Below are 17,328 nucleotides of genomic sequence, written 5' to 3'. Positions count from 1 at the left end.
AAGGTGTGATTGCACAATCACACAATAATGTCCAAAAGGGAGTAGGCTGAAGCAAACTATTCTTATTTATGCCTACCCCTTTAAACATATTTACAAACTTTACAACTGCCATTCTTTTACGTTCCGGTTTGTTCTCTGAGAACAGCTCATTATGGTACAACTAAGATATACATAACCATAATCAACACATGGGACAGGGGTGTCAAACATACGGCCCACGGGCCTGATCCAGCCCACTAGATGATTTAATCCGGCCCCTGCCCTGTAGAGCAGAAATTCCAGAGTATGTAAAACAAAAACTTAGTCTCTCACCCATTCCTGTGCGGAGTTATGATTTTTTAAAGAATAACCCTAATGCTAAATTTAAAAAAAGGAAAGAGTTCCACACGTGTCCAGCAGAGGGCACTGACATAATAAGAGCTCAGGATATGAACAACACATTATATAGCCACGTGGTAAATGGACAGTCTGCCCCAGGGCGGCTGTGGCTTCAATAACACCTTACCACCAGTGAGTGTGGAGTGAATGAATAATGACTATGTAGTAGAGTGGTTCCCAACCTTTCTAGGTCTGTGTACCCCCCAAGTTTGTGAGTGAAGTCATGAGTACCCCCTTGTCATATGCAGCTTTTTTTTCTTTTTAATTTTTTTTTTTTACAACAATTTGTTTATTTAGGTTAATGTAACATTTTATGCAACTGTTGTATACAATTTAATTTTTATACAATAAATCCATGAGTTGCTCCTGCAGCGCTGCAGGAAGATTCTTGCTGCTTTCAGTCATGATAAAGGGGTTCCTCACCCAATCAAGTCTTTGTGGATGTTCGTCAATGTCCTGGAAATACTGATTAAAATCATTGCTGAGCTTGGTCAGATGTGCTTTCACTATTTTGATTACTGCCCGCCTGGGTAACTCACTGGTAGCAAGGTGAGTTTCAAGTTGTGGGAAACAGCTAGCATCCATCTCATCACAGTTCCTCAACCACAACTCAAGCTTCTTAGTGAATCCTTTCACTTTGTCATACATGTTGAGAATGTGTGACTCTTTGCCTTGGAGTGAAAGGTTGAGCTCGTTGAGTTTTGAAAAAACGTCAGCGAGGTTCGCAAGACGTGCCACCCACTCAGCATCCTCGAACACGACCGCGAGACTGTGCTGATGCTCTTTAAAGGAATAGGCCACCGTTTTTACATACTGAGATATGTTCTTACCTAACCTTAGACGTGTTAATATATACCCGTCTGGTCTTTGTCCGTGCGCTCTGTCAGGCAAACGGAGCACATACGCAGCCTCTCCCACATGTCATATAGCTCCAAAAAAGCTCACGATAGAAGCTACCAAGCTCTTCCACGTGTTCCCTATTTAAATAAAGTTACGTGAAGTGTTTTTATGCGAAGTATATTTACACAGAAATGTAACATGTCGATTTTATAAGCAGATAAAAAGGGGTACTATATTGTGAGGCGTAATGATACAGGAGCACAGCGTCCGCGCAGTAACTCCTAAAGACTTCCCCCGCTCACTTCCGTCAATACAAGCTGCGTGGCACGTGGTAGAGGTCCTGAGTCCTGTGTCGTCGTCCGGGGTGAGTTGGAAATCTGTGAAACATTATTACACTATATACTTTCCGCTTGTTATCACAGCCCGGTACGATGCACGTAAAAGGCGTTGTTCACAAGTTATGGACGCTTCTTCAACTATTCTCTGCTAGCTCTCTACAAGTCACGCAGTTTCTATTGACGGAAGTGAGCGGGGGAAGTCTTTAGGAGTTACTGCGCGGACGCTGTGCTCCTCGTATCATTACGCCTCACAATATAGTACCACTTTTTATCTGCTTATAAAATCGACATGTTACATTTCTGTGTAAATATACTTTGCATGAAAACACTTAACGTAACTTTATTTAAATAGGGAACACGTGGAAGAGCTTGGTAGCTTCTATCGTGTGCTTTTTTGGAGCTATATGACATGTGGGAGAGGCTGCGTATGTGCTCCGTTTGCCTGACAGAGCGCACGGACAAAGACCAGACGGGTATATATTAACTCGGCTAAGGTTAGGTAAGAACATGTCTCAGTATGTAAAAACGGTGGCCTATTTCTTTAAGTGCCACACAAGGAACAACAGACCCTGGACCTTCTGTATGCCAATGTGAAGGGCGCTTACACCTCTGCCCCCCTCCCCCCACTTGGGCGCTCAGACCACAATCTCGTCCTTCTGCGGCCGGAATACACACCCAGGGTGCGAAGGGAGCCAGCACAGAAGAGGTCTGTGAAAGTGTGGAGTGAAGAGGCTGAAGAGAGACGTAGGGACTGTTTCCAGACCACAGACTGGAACATGATCTGCAGCTCTCATGGAGATGACATCGACGGCCTGACCCACTGCATCACAGACTACATCAACTTCTGTGTGGAAAACACTGTACCAACCCGGAAGGTACGGTGTTTCTCCAACAACCACGCCTGGGTGACCCCTGAACTTAAAGCCCTCCTGAACCAAAAGAAAAGGGCTTTCATCAACTCAGGGGACAGAGAGGAGCAGTGGAGAGTCCAGCATGAACTCCAGTGGAGGATCAGGAAGGCCAAGAAGGACTATGGCGAGAAGCTGGAACAGAAGCTGGAGCAGAAGCTGGAGCAGAAGCTGGAGCAGAAGCTGGCGCAGGGCAACGTGTGGAGGGGACTAAAGAACATCTCTGGTTTTGGACAGAGTGCCAGAGGGACAGCTGATGGAGACCAGCGCGGGGCAGATGAATTCAACAAACATTTCAAACGGTTTGATTCTCCCCCCACTCCCTCCTCTTCACACGTCTACAGCCCAGTGGACACTGCCCCCCTCCCCCGACCACCTTCACCTGCCTCCAGCCCCCCTGCACCCACGTCTCCAGCCCCCAACATACGGACTTCCTCTAGCACCTGCCCCACCCCCGGCAGTCCACCCCCACACCAGTCCCCCCCTCACTCCCCCCTCAGACCAGCTCTCCGAGGTCCTCTGCCGCATCTACAACCTGAGCTTCAGCCTGGAGAAGGTCCCCGTCCTGTGGAAGACCTCCTGTCTGATCCCGGTTCCTAAAACAGCGCACGCCAGGGAACCGGCCCACTACAGACCAGTCGCCCTGACCTCCCACCTGATGAAGACGATGGAGCGGCTCATCCTCACCCACCTCCGCTCTGTGGTAAGCCCCACCCTCGACCCGCTGCAGTTTGCCTACAGACCCAACATCGGAGTGGAGGACGCTGTCATCTACCTGTCGGAGCGGGCACTCACGCATCTGGAGCACGCCGGGAACGCTGTGAGGGTCATGTTCTTTGACTTCTCCAGTGCCTTCAACACCATCAGGCCGGCGCTGCTGCAGGGAAGCTGGAGGACGCGGGAGCGGATGAACATCCCACTGCATGGACCATCGACTACCTCACGGACCGACCACAGTATGTGCGGCTGCGCAGCTGTGAGTCTGAGGTGGTCGTCTGCAGCACCGGGGCCCCTCAGGGCACCGTCCTCTCACCGTTTCTCTTCACCATCCACACATCGGACTTCACATACAACACGGACAGCTGTCATCTCCAGAAGTTCTCCGACGACTCCGCCATTTTTAATGACGGACTGACTCGTCTTCAATGCCATCAGCTTTCGTTTGTAAAACTCTTCCGCTTTACCCGCACTTTCTGGATGTTTTGTGGTCAAGTGTCGCTGTAGATAGGATGCCTTCATCGAGGTATTAGCCAAGACCTCCCCGCAAAAGAAACACTGAGGCTGCGGAGGATCCGCCGAGGTGCAGGTGAATCCATATAACAGGTATTTGTCACATGTCTTTGCTTTGATTTAGTATCTTTCTTACGCTTTTCCATCGGCTCAGCAAAATGTTCATCAAAGTCTGGAATGACCGTTATCGGGCATTTGAGCCACCGGTCCATACTAGCTGTCGTATTTTTCCACTGTTTTGATGTTTAGGTGCGCAGCGTGTCACAGTTTATACCTCCCGGAGGCACAATTAGGACAATTAAAACAATAGTACATTTGTTATAAATGTTTTATTAAGACTTTTAATAAGTGACACCCATATTCACGCTGTTTTGACTTTATTCTGCATTACCACAAAAAAATTATTAGGAGAATTTTTAACTTAAATTTTTTTCACCACGTACCCCCTACAATGTCCCCTGGTTGGGAAAGACTGATGTGATACTTTGAGGAACTTGTGACACAGGCTTGTAAAGTGCAATACAAGTGTAAGACGTTGTTATTAATGAATCTACAGTTAAGTTGGGGCTTTGATCAAATCACAGCTTATTATTATTCATTTATTGGAAAAATGTTCTCTAGTATATGCGGCCCGTGACCCGCCGTGGGAGCTGAATTTCGGCCCGTAACCCAAAATGAGTTTGACACTCCTGGTTTAGTATAAAACCTAAGCACAATAAGGATTTTATAAATGCTAACGCCGTCTGCGCTGTGTTTATGTAACTGAAGGCACGGGTGAAGACCAGACAGGTCCTAAAGAACTCGTCAAAGCTAAGGTAAGAACATATCTCAGTATGTAAAAACGGTGGCCTTTTCCTTTAATAACAGTCATCGCTCTCAAGAGAGTCAAGAGTCAATATAATGAAGTGCCGATCCATGGCAAAGAGAGGCAGAAGTGGGTGGAATAAGGTGAATAACATGAATTGAAACAGCCATTGTTCTGGCACAAACGTGTGCGTACAACATATGAAGAATATATTACAATATCTTAATCTTTCCTGACAACAATGAAACTATGTTAAAATAAATACTGAAGCGTCAAGTTCCATTTTGAAGTTCTCAAAATAGTAGTAGTTTTTGGCCTCATCTTTGTGCATCTCCAGGTATTTCCCTTTGGCCTCGTATCCAAAGTACTGGAAGGTCCCATGCTGGTCCAGCAAAATCCAGGAGGGTGTTTTAGGCGTGTCATGGCCATGCTCTTGGCCCCAGCGCCGCACATGGGGAGAGACGTCTTTGTTTCGGGGCGTCAGGCTGTAAGCATAACCGCTGTAAGTCGTCCCAAAGTCTATGGCAATGATGTAAGTCTCAGTGTCAGCCATCTCTGACAGGAGCGTCAGGAGCGACAGGTCTGACGCACGACGCCACAGGCACCGCTCATATAGTGGTTAATAAGGGGCAGCCTCTAGGGGGCGTGCTCTCACCAAACTCAGAAACTACATACAGCCCAGAAAAGCTTCATGTTTCAGATGGACTTTACTGTGAAAGTGTCTGAGTCACATAACTGGGAGAGCGTTGGGGGAATGAGGAGGTAGTTTTCCCTCAGTCACTTACTACAGGATATAAAAGTGTTTTATAATAAACTTCAGGGTGCAGCTTCTTCCTGGTCGTTATATAACATTCCATCGACTTCTCAGAACTGATCAGACGAGAGTCAAACCGGTTTGAGTTATGAAAAACAACAGGAGTTTCTTTGAAAATCAGTGGAAAATCAGATCATCTCATATGTTTTATTGCTGAGAGAAACTGCTTTAATTGTAAGGCTAAACATGCAATAGTTAATATAACTCTGATTCATAACACAGTTCTTCACCACAGTTTAGTTCAGTTTATTTGTTTATTTCAACAGGGACAATAAAACATTAATTTACACCAGATTTAGCTTAAGCTCGTTTCTACCTGCAGCCCCTGAGCAAGTGAGTTACAAAATACACAATATAAAATTTAACCACTCAAATACAAATATTAATTCATTCAACCATTCACCCGTTACAGCCGTCAGTTCACATAGAATCATGCTTAAATTACTGGTTTGTATAAGATTCTCAAAGATAACACTGAAATGTGTCAAAAACCGATTGATTTTACTTTTGAAAAGTCTATTGAACAGCAGATTTGTAAAGCAACTCCATGAATGTTTTGACGCAGTATATGAGTATCAAAATGCAGGACTGCAACAAAACGTGATGTTTAATAAACGCCGAAAACCAAAATAACAGTAAAGCAAAAATCACAAGAACAGAACATGCGTCAAAATAAAATACAGGACTAGACCAAACATAAGAAAACATGCAAAAACAGGGGAACAAGACGCATCATGACAGTTCTTTGGGTCGAAACACAGCACCAGCTCCTACGTTTGGACAGGTATTAAAGAGGGGGTATTATGCTTTTTTTCAATCACATAGCACCAGTCTATATCACACTACAATGATGACCAAACCTTCTGTTGGTCTGGCAGTAAATTAGAGTAACTGCCTTGTATAAAATGTCTCTCTCAAAATGGCTGTAGTGAATGTCTTGAAATAGGCCTCTGTCTCTTTAAGAACCTCTGACCCTTTCAGACACGCCCCCTCCACACGCTGTCTGTGGCATCAGTGGGGAGGGGGTTCTGCTAAGGGGCAGTGGTTGGTTAGTCGGCTGGTGATGAAAGCTCGGAGGCGTCTCCAGGAGGTGGGGGCGTTCCTAGGAGGACTCAGGCAAACCTATCCCTAAAATGGCCGCCGTCAGAGTTTTTACAGATTACTCAAAAATACGTGACTGTGCCAAGGCAACACTTCAGGCATGTTTTTAATGAGGGAATGACATAATAACATGATGGAAAGCTTGAAAAAGTCGATTTTGCAGAACACTTGGATAATATTCAGCTTGTGCTAGTTGTCACTCTTTGCCCTATAATGTTAGGGCATTCAACTATTTCATGCTTTTTATTCAGCAGAGCGATCCTTTTTCTTTCCCATATTGCTTGAAAATGATGATCTGTTTAATAATGTGGAACGTCCTTTTACAGTAGTTTTTTTCCGTTAACTGGGCTTAACCTGAAAACTAATCATTTTTTACCTTTATGGCACTGAAAAACAATTTGCATAATCATTTGGAACGTAGTGTACAATAAGCACATTTTATTATCATTAGATTTGGACTCAAGCGCATCAGTTTTATTTTCAATGATGATGGACACACAGGGTTTATAATCGGCTCTACAGGAGGAGAAACATTGTACACAAACTCTATTTGCATTGCGATTAAATGTTTTAAAGATGAAAAGGCGCTCAAAACGTGTTTTATGCGTAGATACATATTTAACGTACACTGCAGCTCTCGGCCCGGCCATCTCTTTATTTTTGTTCAAATACATTTGAACTTTTTCAGGCAAACTATTTTTAATTTCCTCTATTACAATTAGCTGCTTCACTTGGGAAAAATCTGTACGTTTTTGAGAGCAACACCATCCATCAAAAAAAGATTTCTTTGTCACGCACACCCTCAACATATGTTTGGTGACACCGTTTTCCTTCAATTATGATTGTTTTGTCGATTTGCTTCAGGCACTAAGTGAGGTCCATTTGATTAGAACATGTAAACTGTGGGCGATTTCACAGGAAATATTAAAACTCTAAATTTACATACGATCTGACTCCATAAGAACAATTTAAACACAGTTAAACAGTTAAGTTTAAAGTATTAAAGTATCAAAAAGGTCTCGCCAAGCGTGTTCGTTGATCTGATGGTCTGAGGAGAAACCACCAGAATTCAGTAGCTTTAGTCAAAGAAGATGTATTCCCTATAACAATTACAGTTTCTAAACACAGGTTATCTGAATGCTAAAGTCCCGAACAATATACACGGTGCTCGAACGGGGCAGTCCCAGGAAACGGCACCGTCTAACTGCGCTCTTACAAATATATATCTGAAAAAATGTGACGTTCACGAAGAGATAGAAGGTGAGGTGAGCTTGGGCCAAGGTCATGAAGCCTTTCTCTCAGTAGTTTTCCACTACAAGTGTCTTCCTGTTGCCTTATTTGGAGTTGTTTTTCACAACTCTGGTGAGGGCACCTGGACGTCTCCATAAGTTTGAGCAAAAGAATGCAAGAGCAAGAAATGGGGTATTGTTACAGCAATGTGCGAAAAGATTGGTTTCAACTGAAACTTAAAGCACATAGATTAAACTCATAAAAACCATTCAAAAGCATTATAAAATACAACATTAGCTAAAAATCATACATTTCCCACAATACTTGCTAGTAATTGCCTGATTAAGACTCACCACTGATGGACATTCAAGTGATCTTACCACAAAAATTAAATCATTTGAACACATAACCATAACTTTATTATGTGATAATATAACAGTGATAATAAATAAAAAATCCACACTCAAAAAATTTAAAGGTAAAACAACCAGAACAAAATAAAGAAGTGCTCAACAATGAAGCTAAAATAGAAAACAGCTGCATGGTGGGCTGATAAAGCCGGAGGAGACGGTGGTGTTACGGGTTCAGGCGAAATTTACCATGCAGTACTGGACTGCCTCCCTGTACTCATTAAGAGTCCTCGCTCCTCTTTGGTACTGACCCACATATAGTACAACATATAGAATAGAAATGAGGAGTAAAAGTAACACAACTCAGAGGGAAAGTGCACACAGTAAATGTACATCATTTTAATTACCATAAATATAGTAAAACAAGCTCTACTTGGACCTACACAATTCAAATAAATTCCTCCCACATCCATCAGCAACTGCACCAAACAACAACAACAATAACAAACTTCCCTTAGACTCGTATTCACAAAAACAGAATAAAATAGGAAAATAAACCAGTGATATATCAGTGATGAGATTTCATTAAAACATGTTTTCCTTTTCAATCTGTAGTAGTGTATTTTATATTCTATATTAAATATTGTGGATATAATAAGTGGACTGGACTGAATGAGTTGAGCCAATAACATCGGGTAATATGCACATTTTTAAAGTCATAGTCATTCATTTGTGATTACTTTAAAACATATATAAATATATGACTGGATTTAAAGCTTAGTGACTCTGTTCACACGCCGTCTTTCAGGCCTGATTTCTCTGGGGAAGACACTCCTTGGATCGGCCCTGTCCCAGTGAGGACGAAGAGGAGGAGAGTTCAGTGCCATCAGACAGCCCAACCAGTAACACTCAGAGGCCAAGAGCTGATCTGCAGGTGTCGCACGATAATGTGGGAACGCCGCCTGGAACCGACAAATGTTTTCAATTGTTTTAGTCTGGTTTTACAGGAGAATGCAGAACTGAGATGGTCTTTTTGATTCATTTCTCCTTGACCTTAGTGTGCCTAAAAGAACAGCTGTAATTATACTGAGAGTAGATTACACACAGGTGGCCTCTATTTAATGGTTAGGCCAAGGTGTGAACATTCTGGAGTCATGAGGAATGTTATGAAGGCAATTTAATGCACTCAGAAAATGCTGTATGAATACTTATGCAAGCCCCACTTTTCACTTATTTTTTGAAAAATAACAGAATCATGTATCCTTTCGCTTTCACTTCACAGTTGTCTGTTACTTGTGTGTGAACGTTCAGTAAAAAAATCGAAATAAAATCGTTATGTTTACGGTTGTAAACATGACAAAATGTGCAAAAGTTCAAGGTGTATGAATACTTTCGAGAGGCTCTGTACCTTTTAAACATTTGCTCACAGGCTCAACTCCTCATCCTCACCTTCTAAATCAAAGTCTCTATGGACACTTTTATCTGAGTGGTAATTTACTCGGTAGATGTTGGACTTCCTAACTGTCACAGAATAAGGGGAGTGAGGGAGTGAGGGTTTTTCAGATGCACACTGCAGACGAAGGGGTAGGAGGAGTTTGACAAAACACAGAAATAAGCTGCAAAATTCAGTTCATCACTGCTGCACCAGCTGTTTCCCCGCTGTCTGTCTCCCCGTGCCGTTGTGCGCTGAGGTCAGAGCCTGCCTGTCCCCGGTCTGAGCGCACCTCGGCAGCCTACGCTCAGGCCCAGGGCTGAGAGCGGAGGCTGCGGGTGCCTGTCCCCACCCTGTGCGCACTGAGAGCGTGTCCATCCCCGCTGAGTGTGCTACATGAGCGGATCGGCTGATCTCTCGCAGCTCTGGCTACAGCCACAGCGACCCGTGGTAGAAGCCGCAACACCCGGACAGGGGAAGGAGAAACAGATGAAAATCTGTAGGGTTTAGTATGAGACAGTCCTGTTGTCTAGGTCAGTGGTTCTAAACCTGGGGGGCGGGACCCCCAAGGGGGTCGCGAGACAAATTTGGGGAGTCGCCAGATCATTTAGATAAAATATACATATTTTCACTAGCATATAATCTAATGTTTTACTGTAGCATGTGTTTGCTATTTTACCAGAGTGCCATTATTTGATCGTAGTTTGATGAATTTTATTTCAGACATTTGTTTTTTTTTAAAGAATTATGTAGGCTAATGTTCCTATTTTTCACGATAAGACGGGCGGGGGGTCACAAACCCCTTTACCTGTTGTAATGGGGGTCGCGGCTCCAAAAGGTTGAGAACCACTGGTCTAGGTGTTACAGTATCAGTCAAGTGATGAACTGGTTCAGCAGAAACATGTTATAAGGAGAAGTAGGCTTGTTTTTTTTTTGTACATAACCTTAATCATCTGTGTTAATAGTAAATGCAGTCAAATGGAGGGCTGTCCCATTTCTTAGGGCGCTCTTTTCAACATTCACCCTTAGCTCTTGGTTTGGACCCAATGGAGATTGGGTCTAACTGTAGGTTAGTGTTAGTGTGAGGTTAGTCAGAGAAGTTGTTGGACCTTAAAGACGTCCTCTCTGCTGCTGTGGAACAGAGCCAGCTGTAGATTCTCCAGAGCCGTCTGTCTGAACTTCTCCACCTGTAACAGACAGAGCTGAGCTCATCATCATCATCATCATCATCTTCATGATGTGGGCGTGTCCTACCTTGGCAGACGCCGCCTGTCGTCCACACACTTTCTCTGTGACTGTCTTCATGTGCTCAGCTGCTGCTCTGAACATCTCCTGCAGATCCACCAGGGACAAAGTGAAAACAGAGCAAAGGCGAGTGTGGAGCAGCTGAGGAGAGAGCTTCACCTGGACCAGGTCTCGGGCCTGAGAGTCTGAAGAGCTGAAGTGGATGTTGGGCCACGTGCACACTCTGAGCTGCTGGTACATCTCTGTGAGGCGGCTCTGGTTCACTGGACTGTTCATGTTCTCCGTGTTCTCCGTCTTTAGGGACAGCACCACATTCTGAGCCACTCTGCAGAGACACACTCTGTCAGAGGAGTCACAGGAACAGGAGATCAAGTCAGTACCTGTCTTTGAAGGAGCGCAGCTGCTCCTCCTTCTCCTTCAGCGCAGACCTGTGGACCACAGTCATCAGTCACATGGACACGAGCTCCTGATATTCACATGTTTACCTCTCCTTCGCCAGTTTGTCTTTGTAAAACGCCTCCATCTCGGACATTCTGCTCCAAAGAGAGGAGACAGACTTTATCACCAGTATCTTTATCATATTTCATGTTTCCACACTGTGTTGGAGTGAGATACTGACTCTTGTTTGTGTTCTCGCGTGAGTTCCTCACAGCGCTTGTAGCTCCACTTCTTTGATATCCTGAAACTATTGTGATCAAATTTGTAAACTGTATTGAATTGTTGTTGGGCTTGTGGTTTGTAGACTTTACACTTCTATTGAGTATAAAACTGTAAGGTCTATTGGATAGAACTGTGTCACGGTCCAGTCATTACCTTGACAAGAAGCTCTTTTTCGGTCCGTTCATCCTGAAAAACAAGTCATTAAAGTCAGACTGGTTGGACTAAGCCTGATAGCAAACCTGCCATGATGAATTGGAAAAAGGCAAGATGTCAATAATGTCAGTTTTAGAGAAAACACTGCTTTCATTTTTCTTTGTTCTTATTTTTTCAACAGCATGTACCTTTTATGGTGCATTCACACTGAATGTGAGAGGCATCTGGGACGAGTGATTTACATGTTGTCCCTGTGCAAAATGTGCGATTAGGAGCTTGGCGATGGGATGGATGCGAGAAGAGTGAGAGGACTAGCGTAGTTTAATTGAACATAATGGCGTGAATGTGCGACTGGCACGTTCGACGTGCATCTGGAGTGAAGCAGAATAAGCGATCCTAGCGATCAATCCTCTGCATGTTCACCAATCAGAGCTCTGTGTTGACACGATAACATGCTGGTCTCAGAGCGGCCAGGGAGCGGGAGGATCCTGGAGAGAATATCTGAGACGGGGATTTGATCTACAGGTTCCACTCATCTCTGTGTGTGAACCACGCCACTACACTGGCCTTACTTTGCTACTGTTTAAATACACAAATGCAACACAGCTTCTAATTGTGGAAAAAAAATATTGATTACTGTTCAGGCATTTTCATCTGAAAAGACATGCTTTGATATATTAATGAAAACCAGATTAAATTGAAAAAGATTGTGATTATCAGCACGTTCTACAGACGCAATGAACTTATATTGGGCAGAGAACACTTATCAGAGGACTGTCAGTGCTTATTATGGGATGGAGCAAAGAAATGTTTTCAATGTAGAGGGTCCCAGGGAGAACTCCCGGGACTGTGGTTAGGGGACCATCCCGGGTTGAGAGGGGCCACAGGGGCCTGCTCCACATAGCCATAGTAAATAACTTGCCTCTAGACTGCGCAGCCGCTGTAAATGGCCCTGAAGCTAAAGAGAGAAATCTACTCTTGCGAAAAGAGGTGAGTTTTTTGAAAAACAAATGTCGGGGACCCTCAAATGTTGAAGCGACCAATGCCAGGTGTTTGATAGTTTGTTTGTTTTTTGTTTCAATCACATTTAGTGTGAACACACAACTAGAGTCTGTAAAGTTCTGGTCCAACAGTCTGTACCTTTTAGAGTCTGAGAGGTCCAGGTCCACTGTCGATCTTTGTAAAGCAAGAAACAAAAAGAGCATTTTAATCATGTTAAATTCCCTCCCAGTTTTCAGTTGTGAACCATAGTCACCTAACACTCCGGTTCTGGTGGCTCAGATCATTCAGCCTGAAACATGTGTCATTAGAAACAGATGGAAGAACCCATTTGAAGTTAGTTCTTTACCATTTTTCTTGGTCCTTTTCTCTTTGGGCCAGAACAGTTCTGAGGAGAACAGTTCAGAGGGAGCAGTGTTGAGAAAATGTCACTAAAAACACTTTAGATTAATTCACATCTGAAACTGTGGTTGTGTGTGGATATTTACCTCAGTTCCTGATTCTCGCGGTGCAGTAGATCAACCCTATATTCATAGAACAATAAAACACATCAAAGTCAGACTCGACATGGTTAATGAGCTCAGCGCTTACGGCCTGTTGTGATTACGGGATGACTTAATGCGCTGTTGTGTCTCATGTTTCTATAAGTCCTATTCTCTCTCTCTCTCTCATATATATATACAGTGCCTCTCGAAAGTATTCATATACCTTGAACTTTTGCACATTTTGTCATGTTTACAACCCTAAACATAAAGATTTTATTTTGATTTTTTTTACTGAACGTTCACACACAAGTAACCAACAACTGTGAAGTGAAAGCAAAATGATACATGATTCTGTTATTTTTCAAAAAATAGAAAGTGGGGCGTGCATAAATATTCATACAGCATTTTCTGAGTGCATTAAATTGCCTTTAGAACATTCCTAATGACTCCAGAATGTTCACTCCTTGGCCTAACGGTTAAATAGAGGCCACCTGTGTGTAATCTACTCTCAGTTTTATTTCAGCTGTTCTTTTAGGCCCTCAGAGCTGTGGTCGGAGTGTATTGGTCACTAAACAACATCATGAAGGCCAAGGAGCACCAGAGAGGTCAGGGATAAAGTTCTGTAGAAGTTTAAAGCAGCATTAAGTTATACAAAGATTTCCCAAGATTTAAACATCTCCCGGAGCACTGTTCAATCCATCATTCAGAAATGGAAAGAGTAAATCACCACTGCCAACTTACCAAGACACGGTCGCCCATCTAAAATATTAGATCAAACAAGGAGGACACTGGTAAGATATACAACCAAGTGCCCCAAGATAACTCTGGAGGAGCTGTGAAGTCCTGCCGCTGAGCTGGGGGAATCTGTACATGGGACTTATAGTTATAAGTCGTACTCTACACAAATGTGGCCTTCTTGAACCAGTTGAAGAAGAAAGCCATTATTGAAAGGAGGCCATAAGAAATCCCGTTTGAAGTTTGCTAGAAGTAATATGGAGGACACAGCTCCATGTGGAAGAAGGAGCTTTGGTCAGATGAGAGAAAAATGTAACTTTTTGGCCCAAATGCAAAACGTTATGTATGGAGCAAACCTGACACTGCTCATCGTCCTGAGTGCACCATCCCCAGTGTCAAATATACGGGGGGGAGCATCATGCTGTGGGGCTGCTTTTCCTCAGCGGGGACTGGGAAGATTGTAAGAATAGTTGGGAACATGGACGGAGCCAAATACAGAGACATTTTGGAGGAAAACCTGCTGGAGTCAGCAAGAGAACTGAGGCTGGGGCGGAGTTTCACCTTCCAGCAGGACAATGACCCTAAACACAAAGATAAATCTACAATGGAATGGTTCAATAAAAACATATTAATGTGTTAGAATGGCCCAGTCAAAGTCATGACCTAAATCCTATTGAAAATGTGTGGAATAATGTGAAAACTGCTGTTCACAAACGCTCTCCTTCTGACAGAGCTTGAGTTGTTTTGTAAAGAGGAATGGGCTAAAATGTCAGTCTCTACATGTGCAAATCTTGAGTCAAACCCCAAAAGACTTGCTGCTGTTATTGCAGCAAAAGGGGGTCCCACAAAGTATTCATTCATGCTGTATGAATACTTATGCACGCCCCACTTTTCGGTCTTCTATTTTTTGAAAAATAACAGAATCATGTATCATTTCGCTTTCACTTCACAGTTGTCGGTTACTTGTGTGTGAACGTTCAGTAAAAAAATCAAAATAAAATCTTTATGTTTAGGGTTGTAAACATGACAAAATGTGCAAAAGTTCAAGGTGTATGAATACTGAATACTTTCGAGAAGCACTGTATGTATATGTATACATATATATACCGTAAATTCTCTAATATAGGCCGGGGCCTTTATTTACTCAAGCACATGGAGGATCAGGCCTTTATTGGAACCAGGCCAAAATTAGAGACAGGCCTTTATTTCTAGAAGAAGAAAAACAAGATTTTTGTCCATTTGAACCTAAAATATTAGGTCCATTTATTAGAAGAAGAAGAAGAAGAAGAAGAAGAAGAAGAAGAAGAAGAAGAAGAAGAAGAAGAAGAAGAAGAAGAAGAAGAAGATCTTTATTTATATATATATACAGTGGGGCAAAAAAGTGTTTGGTCAGTTCCACATAGACTTCCTATTGGATTTCAGCCAAATACACTGCTCACAAAAACTTAGGGCACACTCAAAAACCACAATGTAACTCCAAGTCAATCAAATTTCTGGGATATCAGACTGTCCAGTTAGGAAGCCACGCTTATTGTGAATCAGTTTCACTTGGTGTTGTGGAAATTAAACAGACAACAAGTGGAAATGAGCGGCAATTAGCAAGATCACTCCAAAAGAGGAATGGTTTTGCAGGTGGTGACCACAGACCATTTCCCTGTCTTCATCCTTTGTACCGTATTTTTGGAACACTTTTGCATTTGTCCAGTGTTCTCACCACTAGAGGTATCATGAGGAGGCATCTACAACCCACAGAAGCTGCTCTAGGAGTGATGCTCATCCAAAATGGCACGTCCATTCATGCTGTGGCAAGAAGGTTTGCTGTGTCTCCCAGCGCAGTGTCCAGAGCATGGAGGAGATACCAATACCACAACCCAGCAGCAGGACCACTATCTGCTCATTTGTGCACGGAGGAACAGGAGTAGCACTGCCCAAGCCCCACAAAATGACCTCCAGAGGGCCACAAATGTGCATGTTGGTCCTCAAACGGTCAGAAACCGACTCCATGAGGGTGGTGTGAGGGCCCGACGTCCACAAGTTGGGCCGGTGCTTATTGTCCAACACCGTGCAGCCCGATTGGCATTTGCCCAAGAACACAGCGATTGGTTCTGCTGCTGCAACATCATCCAGCATGACCGGTTTGGTGGTGAGTCATTGATGGTCTGGGGAGGCATTTCATTGGAGGGCCGCACAGCCCTCCATGTGCTAGCCAGAGGTTCCCTGACTGGCATTGGGTTCCGGGATGAGATCCTCAGACCTATTGTAAGACCATATGCTGGTGCTGTGGGCCCTGGGTTCCTTCTGATGCATGATAATGCCAGGCCACATGTGGCAAGAGTGTGTCAGCAGTTCCTGCATGATGTTATGGACTGGCCTGCCCGTTCCCCAGACTTAAATCCAATAGAGCACATCTGGGACATCATCTCTCGGTCCATCCATCAACACCACAGACTGTTCAGGAGCTGACTGATGCTCTAATCCAGGTCTGGGAGGAGATCCCTCAGGAGGACATCCGTGGTCTCATCAGGAGCATGCCCAGGCGTTGTAGGGAGTGCATTCAGGCACGTGGAGGCCACACACACTACTGAGGATGATACTAGTTGGATGATACTAGACTAGTTTTCAGGAATTTCTACAGAATTTGGATCAACCAGTGACCTGATTTGTCACTTTGATTTTGACTATAATTTTGGATCCAGACCTCCAGGGGCTGAGAATTTGATTTCCATTTATCATTCTTATGTTATTTTGTTCTCAACACATTGCCCTACACTATGAATAAAGATTTTCATCCGAATAATCGAATTGATTGACATCTAGGATGTGTTTTTTGAGTGTGCCCTAAGTTTTTGTGTGCAGTGTATATATATGTATGGATACCGACTCAGGAACGGGGCCACCATCAGTGACCTCCTCTCCATGGATGACATCAAGCTGTACGCTAAGAATGAGCGAGACATCGACTCACTGATCCATACCACCCGGATATACAGTGCAGACAATGGGATGTCATTCGGACTAGAGAAGTGTGGTCGGATGGTGACTAAGAGAGGGAAGGTAGTCCACACAGAAGGGGTCTCACTCCCAGAAGGAACAATAGCAGACATTGAGGACAGTTACAAGTACCTCGGAATCCCACAAGCAAATGGCAACCTCAAAGAGGTGACGAGTAAAGCGGCTACGGCCAAATACCTCCAACGAGTAAGGCAGGTCCTAAGAAGCCAGCTCAATGGCAAGAACAAGTCCCGGGCAATAAAAAGCTACGCCCTGCCAGTAATCAGATACCCTGCAGGAATAATAAGCTGGCCAAAGGATGAGATACAGACCACAGATGTTAAGACGTGAAAGTTCCTAACCATGCACGGAAGGTTCCACCCCAAATCCAGCAGTCTGAGACTGTACGCTAGCCGTAAGGAAGGAGGCCGAGGACAAGTGAGTGTGAGAGCCACTATCCTGGATGAAACATCAAAGATCCACAAGTACATCAAGGACAAGGCTCCAACACATGACGTGCTCAGTGAATGTCTCAGACAATGGGGAACAGAAGATGAGGTGCTGGAGGCCCCGTCATGGGAGGACAAGCCCCTACATGGGATGTACCACCGAAACATAACTGAAGTGGCGGATA

At 43.8% G+C, this 17,328-nt stretch overlaps 1 long non-coding RNA gene across 1 annotated transcript; it reads right to left on the bottom strand.

Annotated features, from left to right (window-relative positions):
- Positions 1 to 11,051: 11,051 nt before the first annotated feature.
- On the bottom strand, positions 11,052 to 11,351 carry LOC306960674. Its single transcript, XR_013792688.1, has 3 exons — positions 11,291 to 11,351; positions 11,157 to 11,204; positions 11,052 to 11,099 (listed from the first exon to the last, which is right to left on the bottom strand). It is a non-coding gene; the product is annotated as an uncharacterized lncRNA (long non-coding RNA).
- Positions 11,352 to 17,328: the final 5,977 nt, after the last annotated feature.

Source organism: Gobius niger, assembly GCF_951799975.1.
Source record: "Gobius niger genome assembly, chromosome: 3".
In the NCBI taxonomy this organism is placed as follows: Eukaryota; Metazoa; Chordata; class Actinopteri; order Gobiiformes; family Gobiidae; genus Gobius; species Gobius niger.
This window is presented reverse-complemented; position numbering and strand designations above follow the sequence as displayed.